The sequence below is a fragment of the Schistocerca piceifrons genome, chromosome 6 (genome assembly GCF_021461385.2).
Source record: "Schistocerca piceifrons isolate TAMUIC-IGC-003096 chromosome 6, iqSchPice1.1, whole genome shotgun sequence".
NCBI classification, from domain to species: domain Eukaryota; kingdom Metazoa; phylum Arthropoda; class Insecta; order Orthoptera; family Acrididae; genus Schistocerca; species Schistocerca piceifrons.
Window position 1 is genome coordinate 197,135,913 of NC_060143.1, and position 13,635 is coordinate 197,149,547.

At 46.4% G+C, this 13,635-nt stretch overlaps 1 protein-coding gene across 1 annotated transcript in view; it reads left to right on the forward strand.

Moving 5' to 3' along the window:
- The window catches only part of LOC124802658 (vacuolar protein sorting-associated protein 51 homolog), a 134,336-nt gene that overhangs the window by 90,869 nt on the left and 29,832 nt on the right, over positions 1–13,635 (forward strand). The gene's annotated exons all lie outside the window — the stretch shown is intronic.

A 13,635-nucleotide genomic window follows, 5' to 3' on the forward strand; every position in this document is an offset into this window, starting at 1 on the left:
CAGTCGGGGCGGAAGTAAAGAGGGAAAGATGTTGCTGAAAGACAGGTGCGGTATGAGCGGCGGCAACTTGAAATTAGCGGAGGTTGAGGCCTGGCGGATAACGAGAAGAAAGGATATACTGAAGAGCAAGTTCCCATCTCCGGAGTTCTGACATGTTGGTGTTAGTGGGAAGTATCCAGATAACCCGGACGGTGTAACACTGTGCCAAGATGTGCTGGCCGTGCACCAAGGCATGTTTAGCCACAGGGTGATCCTCATTACCAACAAACACTGTCTGCCTGTGTCCATTCATGCGAATGGACAGTTTGTTGCTGGTCATTCCCACATAGAAAGCTTCACAATGTAGGCAGGTCAGTTGGTAAATCACGTGGGTGCTTTCACACGTGGCTCTGCCTTTGATCATGTACATCTTCCGGGTTACAGGACTGGAGTAGGTGGTGGGGGGGAGGGTGCATGGGACAGGTTTTACACCGGGGGCGGTTACAAGGGTAGGAGCCAGAGGGTAGGGAAGGTGGTTTGGGGATTTCATAGGGATGAACTAAGAGGTTACGAAGGTTAGGTGGACGGCGGAAAGACTCTCTTGGTGGAGTGGGGAGGATTTCGTGAAGGATGGATCTCATTTCAGGGCAGGATTTGAGGAAGTCATATCCCTGCTGGAGAGCCACATTCAGAGTCTGATCCAGTGCCGGAAAGTATCCTGTCACAAGTGGGGTACTTTTGTGGTTCTTCTGTGGGAGGTTCTGTGTTTGAGGGGATGAGGAAGTGGCTCTGGTTATTTGCTTCTGTACCAGGTCAGGAGGGTAGTTGCAGGATGCGAAAACTGTTGTCAGGTTGTTGGTGTAATGCTTCAGGGATTCCGGACTGGAGCAGATTCGTTTGCCATGAAGACCTAGGCTGTAGGGAAGGGACCGTTTGATGTGGAATGGGTGGCAGCTGTCGTAATGGAGGTACTGTTGCTTGTTGGTGGGTTTGATGTGGACGGACGTGTGAAGCTGGCCATTGGACAGGTGGAGGTCAACATCAAGGAAAGTGGCATGGGATTTGGAGTAGGACCAGGTGAATCTGATGGAACCAAAGGAGTTGAGGTTGGAGAGGAAATTCTGGAGTTCTTCTTCACTGTGAGTCCAGATCATGAAGATGTCATCAATAAATCTGTACCAAACTTTGGGTTGGCAGGCCTGGGTAAACAAGAAGGCTTCCTCTCAGCGACCCATGAATAGGTTGGCATACAAGGGGGCCATCCTAGTACCCATGGCTGTTCCCTTTAATTGTTGGTATGTTTGGCCTTCAAAAGTGAAGAAGTTGTGGGTCAGGATGAAGCTGGCTAAGGTAATGAGGAAAGAGGTTTTAGGTAGGGTGGCAGGTGATCGGCGTGAAAGGAAGTGCTCCATCGCAGCGAGGCCCTGGACGTGCGGTATATTTGTGTATAAGGAAGTGGCATCAATGGTTACAAGGATGGTTTCTGGGGGGTAACAGACTGGGTAAGGATTCCAGGCGTTCGAGAAAGTGGTTGGTGTCTTTGATGAAGGATGGGAGACTGCATGTGATGGGTTGAAGGTGTTGATCTACGTAGGCAGAGATACGTTCTGTGGGGGCTTGTTAACCAGCTACAATGGGGCGGCCGGGATGATTGGGTTTGTGAATTTTAGGAAGAAGGTAGAAGGTAGGGGTGCGGGGTGTCGGTGGGGTCAGGAGGTTGATGGAGTCAGGTGAAAGGTTTTGTAGGGGGCCTAAGGTTCTGAGGATTCCTTGAAGCTCCACCTGGACATCAGGAATGGGATTACCTTGGCAAACTTTGTATGTGGTGTTGTCTGAAAGCTGACACAGTCCCTCAGCCACATACTCCCGAAGATCAAGCACCACGGTCGTGGAACCCTTGTCCGCCGGAAGAATGACGATGGAACGGTCAGCCTTCAGATCACAGATAGCTTGGGCTTCAGCAGTGGTGATGTTGGGAGTAGGATTAAGGTTTTTTAAGAAGGATTGAGAGGCAAGGCTGGAAGTCAGAAATACCTGGAAGGTTTGGAGAGGGTGATTTTGAGGAAGAGGAGGTGGGTCCCGCTGTGACAGAGGACAGAACTGTTCCAGGCAGGGTTCAGTTTGGATAGTGTCTTGGGGAGTTGGATCATTAGGAGTGGGATTAGGATAATTTTTCTTCGTGGCAAAGTGATATTTCCAGCAGAGAGTACGAGTGTAGGACAGTAAATCTTTGACAAGGGCTGTTTGGTTGAATCTGGGAGTGGGGCTGAAGGTGAGGCCTTTGGATAGGACAGAGGTTTCGGATTGGGAGATAGGTTTGGAGGAAAGGTTAACTACTGAATTAGGGTGTTGTGGTTCCAGATTGTGTTGATTGGAATTTTGAGGTTTTGGAGGGAGTGGAGCTGGAAGTGGGAGATTGAGTAGATGGGAGAGACTGGGTCTGTGTGCAATGAGAGGAGGTTGAGGTTTGCTGGAAAGGTTGTGAAGGATGAGTGAGTGCGGATGGATATGTGTGTGTGTGTGTGTGTGTGTGCGAGTGTATACCTGTCCTTTTTTCCCCCTAAGGTAAGTCTTTCCGCTCCCGGGATTGGAATGACTCCTTACCCTCTCCGTTAAAACCCACATCCTTTCGTCTTTCCCTCTCCTTCTCTCTTTCCTGATGAAGTAACCGTTTGTTGCGAAAGCTTGAATTTTGTGTGTATGTTTGTGTCGAACGAAAGTGCTGGCAGGTCGTTAGACACACAAACAAACACAAACATACACATGAAATTCAAGCTTTCGCAACAAGCTGTTGCCTCATCAGGAAAGAGGGAAGGAGACCACCAATAAATCCTTTAGGCTTCTCTTAAACTGAATTTCATTGGTTGCTAAGCTTTTTATGGCTGCTGGCAAGTTATTGAAAATGTGTGTTCCTGAATAATGCACACCTTTTTGTACAAGGCTAAGTGACTGTAAATTCTTGTGAAGATTATTCTTATTTCTAGTATTGATTCCATGAATTGAGCTGTTGGTTTGAAAAAGTGATATATTTTTAATGACAAATTTCATTAAGGAATAAGTATATTGGGAAGCAGTAGTTAGTATACCTAGTTCCCTAAACAGGCTTCTGCAAGATGTTGTTGAGTTCACACCACATATAACTCTTACTGCACGTTTTTGTGCCCAGAAAACTTTAGCTTGGCTTGATGAATTACCCCAAAAAATAATCCCATATGACATTATGGAATGAAAGTAAGCATAGCATGCCAGCTTTTTCATTTTTATATCCCCTATGTGTAGTAACACTGTTCACGTTTACATCGCACTTCACTTAGTGTAGACCGGGACTGTGTCCTAGGCATGCCCGATGTTAACTGACTGGGCATGGCCCGTGCTGCCGGAGTTGTTGTTGTTGTTATGCTGGCAGAGGACGCGTCCGAATTCTCGCTTGCCCTCTGGTGGACGGGACTCTACTTGCGGCAACTACCGTCCGTGATGCGCCGTGCCGATGTGTGCCTCCCGCGATATTTCTGGTGGCTACTGCACTCCTCCTCCTTTGGGGAGTGACGCCACTGTGATCCACTGCGTCGGAAGGTGGAGCTTCGGGCAGGAGCGATGACCTCCACATCCATTGGAAGGCTGGAGTCGAGGAGATCTGCCAACCCTCGAGCCAGAACCTTCGAATACGGCTGGAAGTGACCCACACGAAGAGGACCCCGTCGTCCCACAACCGGAGCCCGGGACAGAATGGGCGACAAGCTGTCGAACTCCAGATCCTGTTCCACCTCGGGAGGGGCAAGACCCAATGGCGGGGACGATGGGGAAGGGACGACCACAGGTGAATCAGCCTCTTGAGAAACCGGGCCTGCGAGGGGGGCCAGCTCTCGCTGGGGCATCTCGAACCATGGCGATGCCGGTGCTGGAGCTACTGGAGGCTGCCAAGGCTGAGAACCATCGCAGTGCGGCAGAGTCACAGAGGGGAGAGGCGGTAACATCCCCTGCGAAACCAACACAGGTGCCGGCAATGGGGAAGCTGGTGTCCGAGAGGTCAGAGGGTGGGTGCCCAAACGTGGACGTAGCTGATTTTGGTGACGACGTACCACCCTGTCCCCTGCCTGCGAGGTATAGAGCCGGCGGCCATTTCGGCACAGGACCACCGCCAGTATCCAACGTGGATTGCGACCAAACCCACGGGCCCAGACCGACATACCCAGCGGGAAGCCAGGTACTCCATTTTGCGAAGACTGGCGAGGACCAGGCCGGAGGAGGTGCAGCAGAGTCCTAGGTTGAGGCCCACGGAGGAGCTCTGCGGGGCTGCGTTCTCCCATTGGTGTGGTCCAGTATGCCGTCAGGAAAAACGTCAATGCTTCCTCCGCAGGAAATTCGTGCACATACTTTTTCATCTGCATCTTAAATGTGCGCACCATGCACTCAGTTTCCCCATTTGATTGTGGATGGAAGGGGGATGAGCAAACGTGCCAAATACTGAAGCGCCTACAAAAATCCTGGAAGGTCTGCGAAATAAACTGCAGTCCATTGTCCGAGACCAGGGTGATTGGCAGACCTTCCACAGAAAAGATTTTTGCTAGTGCCTGGATTGCAACTTCTGAAGTGGTTGAGGAGCAGCGAACCACATATGGGAATCGGGAATAAGCATCAATGACAATGAGCCAAAAGCCATTGAGAAACGGGCCCGCAAAATCGATGTGAACACGTTCCCATGCTTGGGTTGCCGGCGGCCATGAAGAGAACGCTGCCCTGGGAGATGCCTGTTGGCTTGCACACTGGGAACAGGCGGCCACCAAGTGCTCAATTTCTCTGTCAATACCAGGCCAGTACACATGTCTGCGTGCCAAGGTTTTAGTACGGGAAACACCCCAGTGCCCCGCATGTAATAACGTGAGGACCTCCCTTCGTAAACTTGCAGGAACAACCGCGCGAGGAGCTGTATCATCGGTAGTCAGAAGGAGAACTCCTTTCAAGACCGAGAGGTGGTCTCGTAGAATAAAATAATTACGAAGAGGGTCCGAGGCTTGGCCCGGAGGGCGGGATGACCACCCCTGCTGAATGAGGCGAACTACTTGCCGGAGAACCGGGTCAGCTGCCGTTTCCCTGGCGACTCGAGAACTAGTGATCGGGAAGCCATCAACCGCTTGGCGGGACGCCACATCCAAATGAAAACACATAATCTCCTCTCGATCGAACATAGGATCCGGGCCCACTGGAAGACGGGAAAGAGCGTCGGCGTTGGCATGCTGTCTGGTAGGGCGAAAATGAATGTCATAATGGTACTTAGAGAGGAACAAGGCCCAGCGCTGTAGTCTGTGGGCCGCCCTATCCGGAATCTGAGAGGCGGGGCCAAATAACGATATTAACGGCTTATGGTCAGTGATTAACTGAAACTTTGTGCCATACAAGAAAGGGTGAAACTTGGTAACAGCGTAGACAATGGCCAAAGCCTCTTTTTCCACCTGGGAGTAATGGGCCTGTGTGGGACTAAGAGTTTTAGACGCAAACGCCAGTGGTTGCTCGGAACCATCTGCATTGCGACGGGCCAGGACCGGCTCCACCCCATACTGCAAAGCATCTGTAGCCAGGACCAACGGCTTATGGGGATCAAAAGTAGCCAAACAAGGCGCTGATGTGAGGAGGCCCTTCAACGATGTGAACGCTCGCTCGCATGCAGGCGACCAATCAAAAGGAACACCCTTGCGCAGAAGGCAGTACAGGGGGCGGGCTATGGTGGAAGCCCGGGGAATTAACCGGTGGTAATAGGCCATCTTGCCTAAAAAAGCTTGTAACTCTTTCAGCGAAGCGGGTCGAGGAAGGTCGACGATACCTTGGACCAAAATTCCTAGTGGCTGGATGCCATGCCGAGAGATGGTGTAGCCCACATACTCAATGGACGGTTGGAAGAAGTTTGACTTATGCAGGTTGCATCGCAAGCCCACAGACCTGAATTTGAGAAAGAGGGTGTGAAGGTTGTGCAAGTGTTCCTTCGTGCTGCGGCCTGTGACAATTATGTCATCCAGGTAATTAATACAATGAGGGATTGTCGACGTGATGTGCTCAAGATAACACTGGAATATCGCCGGGGCACTGGATATTCCGAAGGCCAACCGCTGGTATTGGTAAAGGCCAAACGGGGTGTTGATGACTGCCAGCTGTTTGGAGTCCTCATCAAGTGGTATCTGATGATAAGCCTCCGAAAGATCGATTTTCGAAAAGTATTGGCCTCCCGCCATGGCGGAGAACAATTCATCAGCACGAGGCAAAGGATAGGTGTCCACCACCAATTGGGAATTAATGGTGGCCTTGAAATCGCCACAAAGACGTAATTTTCCCAAGGACTTCCTTAAAATAACGAGGGGTGAAGCCCACTCACTAGAAGAAATGGGAAGAACGACTCCTAGGGCTGTCAGCCGGTCTAGCTCTTCCTTTACCTGAGGGCGGAGAGCCAAGGGAATCTGCCTCGTGCGTAGAAAATGCGGGCGAGCCAACGCCTTCAACGTTAAGTGAGCTTCAAAATCTGAAACACGTCCCAGGCCCTCCTCAAAAATATCTGGAAAGTCTGAGATCAAAGATTCCAATGATTGATAGGGAATGTCTTCGGAGACCAACTGTATGGTGTCAGCGATAGAAAAACCAAAAGCTTGAAAGGCATCCAGGCCAAAAAGGTTAGCGGAGCTCGCATCACTGACAACAATAAAAGTAATAGGCCGAGTGACTGATTTGTAAGTCACGTCGGTAGTGAATTGACCCAGGAGGGGAATGAACTGTTTACCATAACCGCGTAGACGCCGGTAAACTGGCGCCAACGGGGACGATCCAAGGTCGGAATAAGTTTGTGCATTCAACAAGGAAACTGCCGCGCCCGTATCTACTTGCAGCTGTAACCTGCACGACCGAACCGACACCTCGATAAAGAGTTTGCGTGCCGATGCGTCGGGAGCCTGGCCCGATGAAACGTCCTGAATGTCAACGTCCATGTCCTCTGTACCTGCTTCCTTCGATTCTTTTGAGGCTGAGCGGCAAACTTTAGCAATGAGACCCTTTTTATTACATTTGCGGCAAACGGCCCAACGCTGGGGGCACTCTGACCGATCATGATGTATATAGCACGACGCACAGGATGGCAACAGGAGCCGGCAGCCGGAATTCTGTTTATGCGCCGTGCGGGAGCGGCCGTAACGGCTGGATTGTACCGCTCGCACGTCGTCCACCCCGGACACAGTGGACACGGCCGCGCCGCCCTGAACCGCCGTGACGTCGTACCACGCTTCCAGCTGTTGACCTGCGGCGTAAGAGACTTCATACGATTGAGCAATGGACAGGACTTCCTTGAGGGAAGGGTCTTCTAACTGCAGGGCCCGTTGCTGGACCTCCCTATCAGGGGCAAAACTTGATACAGTGAGGGAGATATCCAAGACAAGAAGAGAGCACGACATACCTCCGCATCGGCAACGTGAAACGCCTGAAAATGCTGCCGAAGGCGATGTTCATATGCGTCCCAATCCTCCACTGTCTCGTCATACGGGAGAAAGGGAGGAGGGAACGGCGCTGGAGCAGACAGCGTGAAGAGCAATGCCGGAAGCACTTGTTTCATGGTGGCCATGAGCTCCGTCTGCTGCTCAACCAAAACTCGCACTAAATCCTCCATGCCGTGGAGAAGCTGTGAAACCGGAACAACGACGCAACACGCGAAAGAACGACCCTACTCGTCGCCAATTGTGTAGTAACATTGTTCACGTTTACGTCGCACTTCACTTAGCGTAGACCGGGACTGTGTCCTAGGCATGCCCGATGTTAACTGACTGGGCACTGCCCGTGCTGCCGGAGTTGTTGTTGTTGTTATGCCGGCAGAGGTCGCGTCCGAATTCTCACGTGCCTTCTGGTGGACGGGACTCTACTTGTGGCAACTACCGTCCGTGACGCGCAGTGCCGATGTGCGCCTCCCGCGATCTTTCTGGTGGCTACTGCACTATGTCTGACAAAATTCGCATTGCAAACAGAGATTTGTTAAGACACTTCAGCAGTTCTGTGGTGTGCTCCTCCCAGTTGAATTTATTATCAAGCTGTAATCCCAAGAATTTAACACTGTCCACTTCTTCTATCTTCTTGTCATCATATGTTAGACATATACTCGTGGGGCACCCGTTACAAGTTCTGAACTGCATGTAGTGTGTTTTTTCAAAGTTTAGTGACAAAGAATTGGCTAGGAACCAGTTATTATTGTCCACAAATATTTTATTCGCTGATCTTTCTAAGACTACACTTGATTTGCTATTTATTGCAATGTTTGTATCATCGGCAAACAAAACGAACTTGGCATCTGGTAATGTTACTGATGAAAGGTCATTGATATACACAAGAAAAAGTAAGGGCCCCAAAATGGAACCTTGTGGGACCCCACATGTAATTAGGTCCCAGTTGGATGATGCCTGATAGCTTGATACTTGTCTCTTTCCTAATAACAACCTTTGTTTCCTGCCAGAGATATAAGATTTGAACCATTTTGCAGCATTTCCTGTTACACTATAATATTCTAATTTACTTAAAATGATATTGTGATTTACACAGTCAAATACCTTTGACAGATCACAAAATGTACCAGTAGCCTGCAATTTTTTGTCTAATGAATTAAGCACATTTTCACTGTAAGTGTAGATAGCCTTCTCTATATCAGAACCTTTTAGAAATCCAAACTGTGACTTTGACAGTATGTTATTTGAGATAAGATGGTTATAAAGCCGGCAGTACATTACTTTTTCAAAATTTTTTGAGAATGCTGGCAACAGTGAAATTGGGTGGAAATTTGATGCTATTTCTTTATCTCCCTTCTTAAACAGTGGCTTAACTGCAGCATATTTCAGCCATTCAGGAAATATTCCACTGAGAAACGACTGGTTACACAGATAGCTTAATATGTTACTTAGCTCAGAATCACATTCTTTAATTAACTTTGTTGATATTTCATCATACCCACTAGATGTTTTTGATTTTAAAAATTTTATGATGGACATTATTTCTGTTGGGGTAGTGAGGGTCAAATTCATATTATGGAAGTTACTTGAAATGTCTGGTCTGAGGTATTCCATAGCAGCATCTACCGAACATGACAACCCCATCTTTTCAGTAACAGTTATAAAATGTTTGTTAAAAAGTTCTGCAACACTATACACATCTGTCACCAATGTATCATTTACTCTTAATGCTATTTGTTCCTCTTCATGTCTGGTTCTACCGGTCCCCTCCTTCACTATATCCCATATTGTCTTTATTTTGTTACCTGATATGACTATCTTTTCCTTGTAATATATTTGCTTTGACATCTGTATTACAGTCTTTAATATTTTGCAGTATTTCTTGTAATGTGCTATAGCATCAACATTGGAACTGTTTCGGATTGACAGATACAGTTTTCTTTTTTACAAGATACCCCTATTCCTCGAGTAATCCATGGCTTCTTTGTAGACTTTGCTCTAACCTTGGTAAGTTTTGGGGGAAAACAGTGTTCGGATAAGGTAAGCACTTTATTAGCAAAAGTGTTATATTTTTCATTCATGCCGTGAGCACTGTAAACATCAGTCCAGTGAATGTCTCTGAGGAGTGTCCTAAAATAATCAATTTTTGGCTTATTAATTACACTCTTGAGCTCAGATTTAACAGATTTTATATCCTGTTCAGTATTAAAATTTAACAGAAGGAACTGCATGTCATGGTCTGAGAGGCCACTGACTATTGGTTTTGTAATATAATTTTGTTCATTGGACTTTTCTATAAAGATATTATCAATGGCTGATTGTGAGCAAGTGGCTACCCTAGTGGGGAAATTAACAGTGGGAATTAAGTTGAATGATAGTGTTACTAACTCAAATGAGTCTCATTTACTTCCCCTATTCCCACACCACTACAGTCACCCACATGGAAAAAACTACAGCACCCATCACACCAAAGCCCAAACCTAACAAGGTACCATGTCTGCAGTTGGTGGGCAGTCCTGTTGGGCTGCTTGGAATGAGGGCCAAATAAGGAAACCAACGGCTTGTAGTCAGTGATGAGGAGGAACCTTGCTCCATATAAGGAAATATGAAACTTATTAACTCCAAAAATAGTAGCCAGTGTCTCCTCTTCCACTTGTGAGTGATTACAGTGCACAACAGAAAGTGTCTGATGCTTAGGCAATGCGCCGTTCTGTGCCATCTGGGTTCTGATGGGCCAGGACTGCACCAATGCCATACTGGGTTTTGTCAGACACCAGGGTTACAGGTTTACCTAGCATAAAAGAAGTCAGACAGGGAGAAAAGCACAAACAGTGCTTCAGGGTCTGTAAAGCCCATTGACAATTTGCAGATTAAACAAAATTAATGCACTTCTGGTGTTGTTGGTGAAGAGGATGGCAGATGTGCATGGCCCAGGGAATGAACTGAGCATAATACAAAATCTTATCCAAAAAGGATTGGAGCTCCTTTAGGTTCTTGGGCACCCACAGGTTGACAATAGTTTTGATGTGGTCATCTATCAGGATGATGCCATCTTTGGTGATTACATGTCCCAGAAAATGCACCTTTGGGGAGAAAAACTGCACTTTTCCAGCTTGCAACAAAAGCCATTCTCAAGGAGGCAGTGGAAAACTGACTAGAAGTTTCATAAATGCACCTCTCTGCTATGGCCTGTTACCCAATGTCATCGAGGTATTGACACAACAGGGAATGTCCTGAATCAACTGCTCCAAATACCGTTTATAAATTCCCAGTGCAGACGAGATTCGTAAAGGCAAGCAATTGATCTGGTAAAGCCCAAAGAGAATGTTGAGGACCAAGAAAGTCCAAGAGACTGCATCTACAGCAACTGCAGGTAGACAATGTGCAAATTGAAGTATAAAAAATTCTAGCCTACAGACAACTTCACCAAATACTTCACTGTCTGTGGACATGGATACATATCAAAGGCACATTTAACATTGACCATTTGTTTAAAATCACTGCAAAGTCATATAGTGCTGTTGGGCTTGTGCATCATCACCTAAAGGATGGCCTACGGACTCAATGGAATAGAAAACATGGTGCCTTGATCTTGCCAGTGCTGCAACTGACTTTTGTATTGTCATGCATCATGAAGGCACTGTGGCACGGGCTAAAATACTTCAGTACCACTGATGGTGTAAGTGAAGCATGTGCCTTGAAATTTTCAGCCCAACCCAAAGTGTTCTCAAACAGTGAGTCGTATAACTGCAGTAGGGTGTCCAAATCATGAAAATAAGTGGATTGAGACATTAAATGCACTTTGTCAACAAACTGGAAGCCAAAAAAAGAATAGGCCCAAAAATATTTTATGCCAATGGTGAATTTATTATTATCGATGTAAGTTGCTGTTCCACATTAAAGAATTGCCCCCACAAAGGAGTGCACTGTTTACTACAAGACACAACCTGACACAGTGGCCATTGCGACTCTGGGCACCCGAGGAGCCTGTACGTATCTCAATGAATGAGCTGACCATCACTCCCATGTTGACATGAAATTCAACCGGCCACCTCTCCACAAACAATTTCAGCAAAATAGGCTGTGATAACCCACACAGGGCGGCAGGGATGGCCTCACAGTCCAGCGAGAACTCAAGGGCATCCAGAGACTGACTCATGGCTCGCTGTCACAAACAGTTGCAAAATGGCCTATCCCGTAGCATACCCCACACATGCCTTCCAGGTACAGACCGTCCCAATGAATGTGCAGCAAATGACAGTCCTGACTAGACCACTGGCTAACCCAATTAGCAGAAGGAGAATTATGCTGAGGACCCAAAGATAACTGTGGGCAGAAATTACAACACTGTGACTGATGCAAACCCACTGAGCTCAGCACTGGTCAAGAGAGGCAGTGCTGCAATGTCACTGCTCTGGAATCATCACCATACAGTGACTTGGTGAATGGCAAGCCCATCTGGGATACCCTGCAAGGCACCGGGTGCTGTTAATCATATGCACCTAAGTGAGCCACCTGCCAGTTATCAGAAAGAATATCTGTTGTTGCCACCATCAACTCATGCAAGTCTGCAATCTGAGCAGTGTAGGCTAAAGAAGGGTTGGAATAGGTCGACACCGTAGTCTGAACTTTGGGATCAGGCACTAACTGGACAATTATGCCCTGAATTAGCAAGTGTACATAAGAGGTAGCTGCCACTGCTTTTGTTCCTTTTTAGGCATGACCATTCCTGTCAGCATTGCAGAAATGCTGGGTCCTTGGTAGTCGAAAATTAACACTAGGTAAAGGAAACAAAAAATAGGGGCATCACATGCGTAAGGACATCCTTCACCACCACTTTAGTATCTACACTGTTATGTCAATGTCTCTACGCTGCAATGTCAGCGTAGGTTCTTCACAGGCCGAACAGGGAACAGAACTCTGTGAGAGGAAGTAAATGCATTCCAGAAGGCAAAAATACAGAGGGCATTACTGCACAAACAACATTTCATGTGTAAAGCAATGCTTGAAAGTCGAGTACTATAAGTTAGCTCCTATATTGTGGCATTGTGTATGGGTAGCAGTTTATTGCTTTTCTTCCTTATAGAATGGCTTTTTCATTATTATTATTGACCCCATAACACATTGTTTATTCATAAGTCTGTTTTTCCGTTCAATATGGCTGTAATATCACACTATTTTATGCAGATCAAATATAATAAAGGATCTTGTCAAGTGTCAGTTGTATATTGATTTATCACTTGCAAACTTTCATTCAGTTATGGGTCAGTGTTGATGAACTGTTTATTTATATGTTTGAGCTTCATAACTATATGCCTCAGCAGTGCATCATGAGAACATTGGATCAACTACGAGGACTATGTGAAAATTTCTCGGCTTGCCATTGAAAGACTGTAGATTTTGGATTAAAATATGCACTTTTATTTCAACACAATACTCTTTTACGTTAATACACTTTGTCCAATGTTTCTCCAGTGAATAAATTCTTTTCATGAAGACTATTTGATAAGGCCAACAAAATTCCTATCTTCATTAATTAACTAATTTATTCAGTTACTTGCGTTCCATAAATCCCACTATGAAGGGAAACTTTCAGGTATGTGGAATGGGTGGAGGTATACATTAAAATGGCAAAACAGCTATTATAAAATGCAAATGCATAAGTCTTGCATGTAATTTACAAATTATTATTTTCCTCTTTGGGAGGTACTTAATAAAAACAACACATTTTTCATCACAGAAAGCACCTGCAATATCTTTTCAGCAGAAATAAACTTCGCCTTTAATGATGCAGAGCCTCCAGTTTCCATCACCTGCTATAATTATGGTTTCATTTCTGGTGTAAATTGTTGCATAAGTCCCATGTCCACAGTAGCAGTCAGTCAGACTAAATCAGTAGCGATCTTTTTACAACAGTCTGAACATTCCTGAGAGATTCATTTTCCCATTTACTTTTGGACATTATGCAATAAATGCAGCATCCACCATACACAAAGCTCTCTCATAGATACTTCATATAATATTTACTGTACTCTTTCTTTTGATAAGCTAATGGTGACGGCTATTTCATACATCTTTAAATACTGATTTTCCAGTATCATTTTTTGAACTTTTGTGATAGCTGGATCTGTGGGCACAGTTTCGGGCTATCTTAACATTTTCAAGAGAAGTGCAGCACATTTTAATTCTGCTT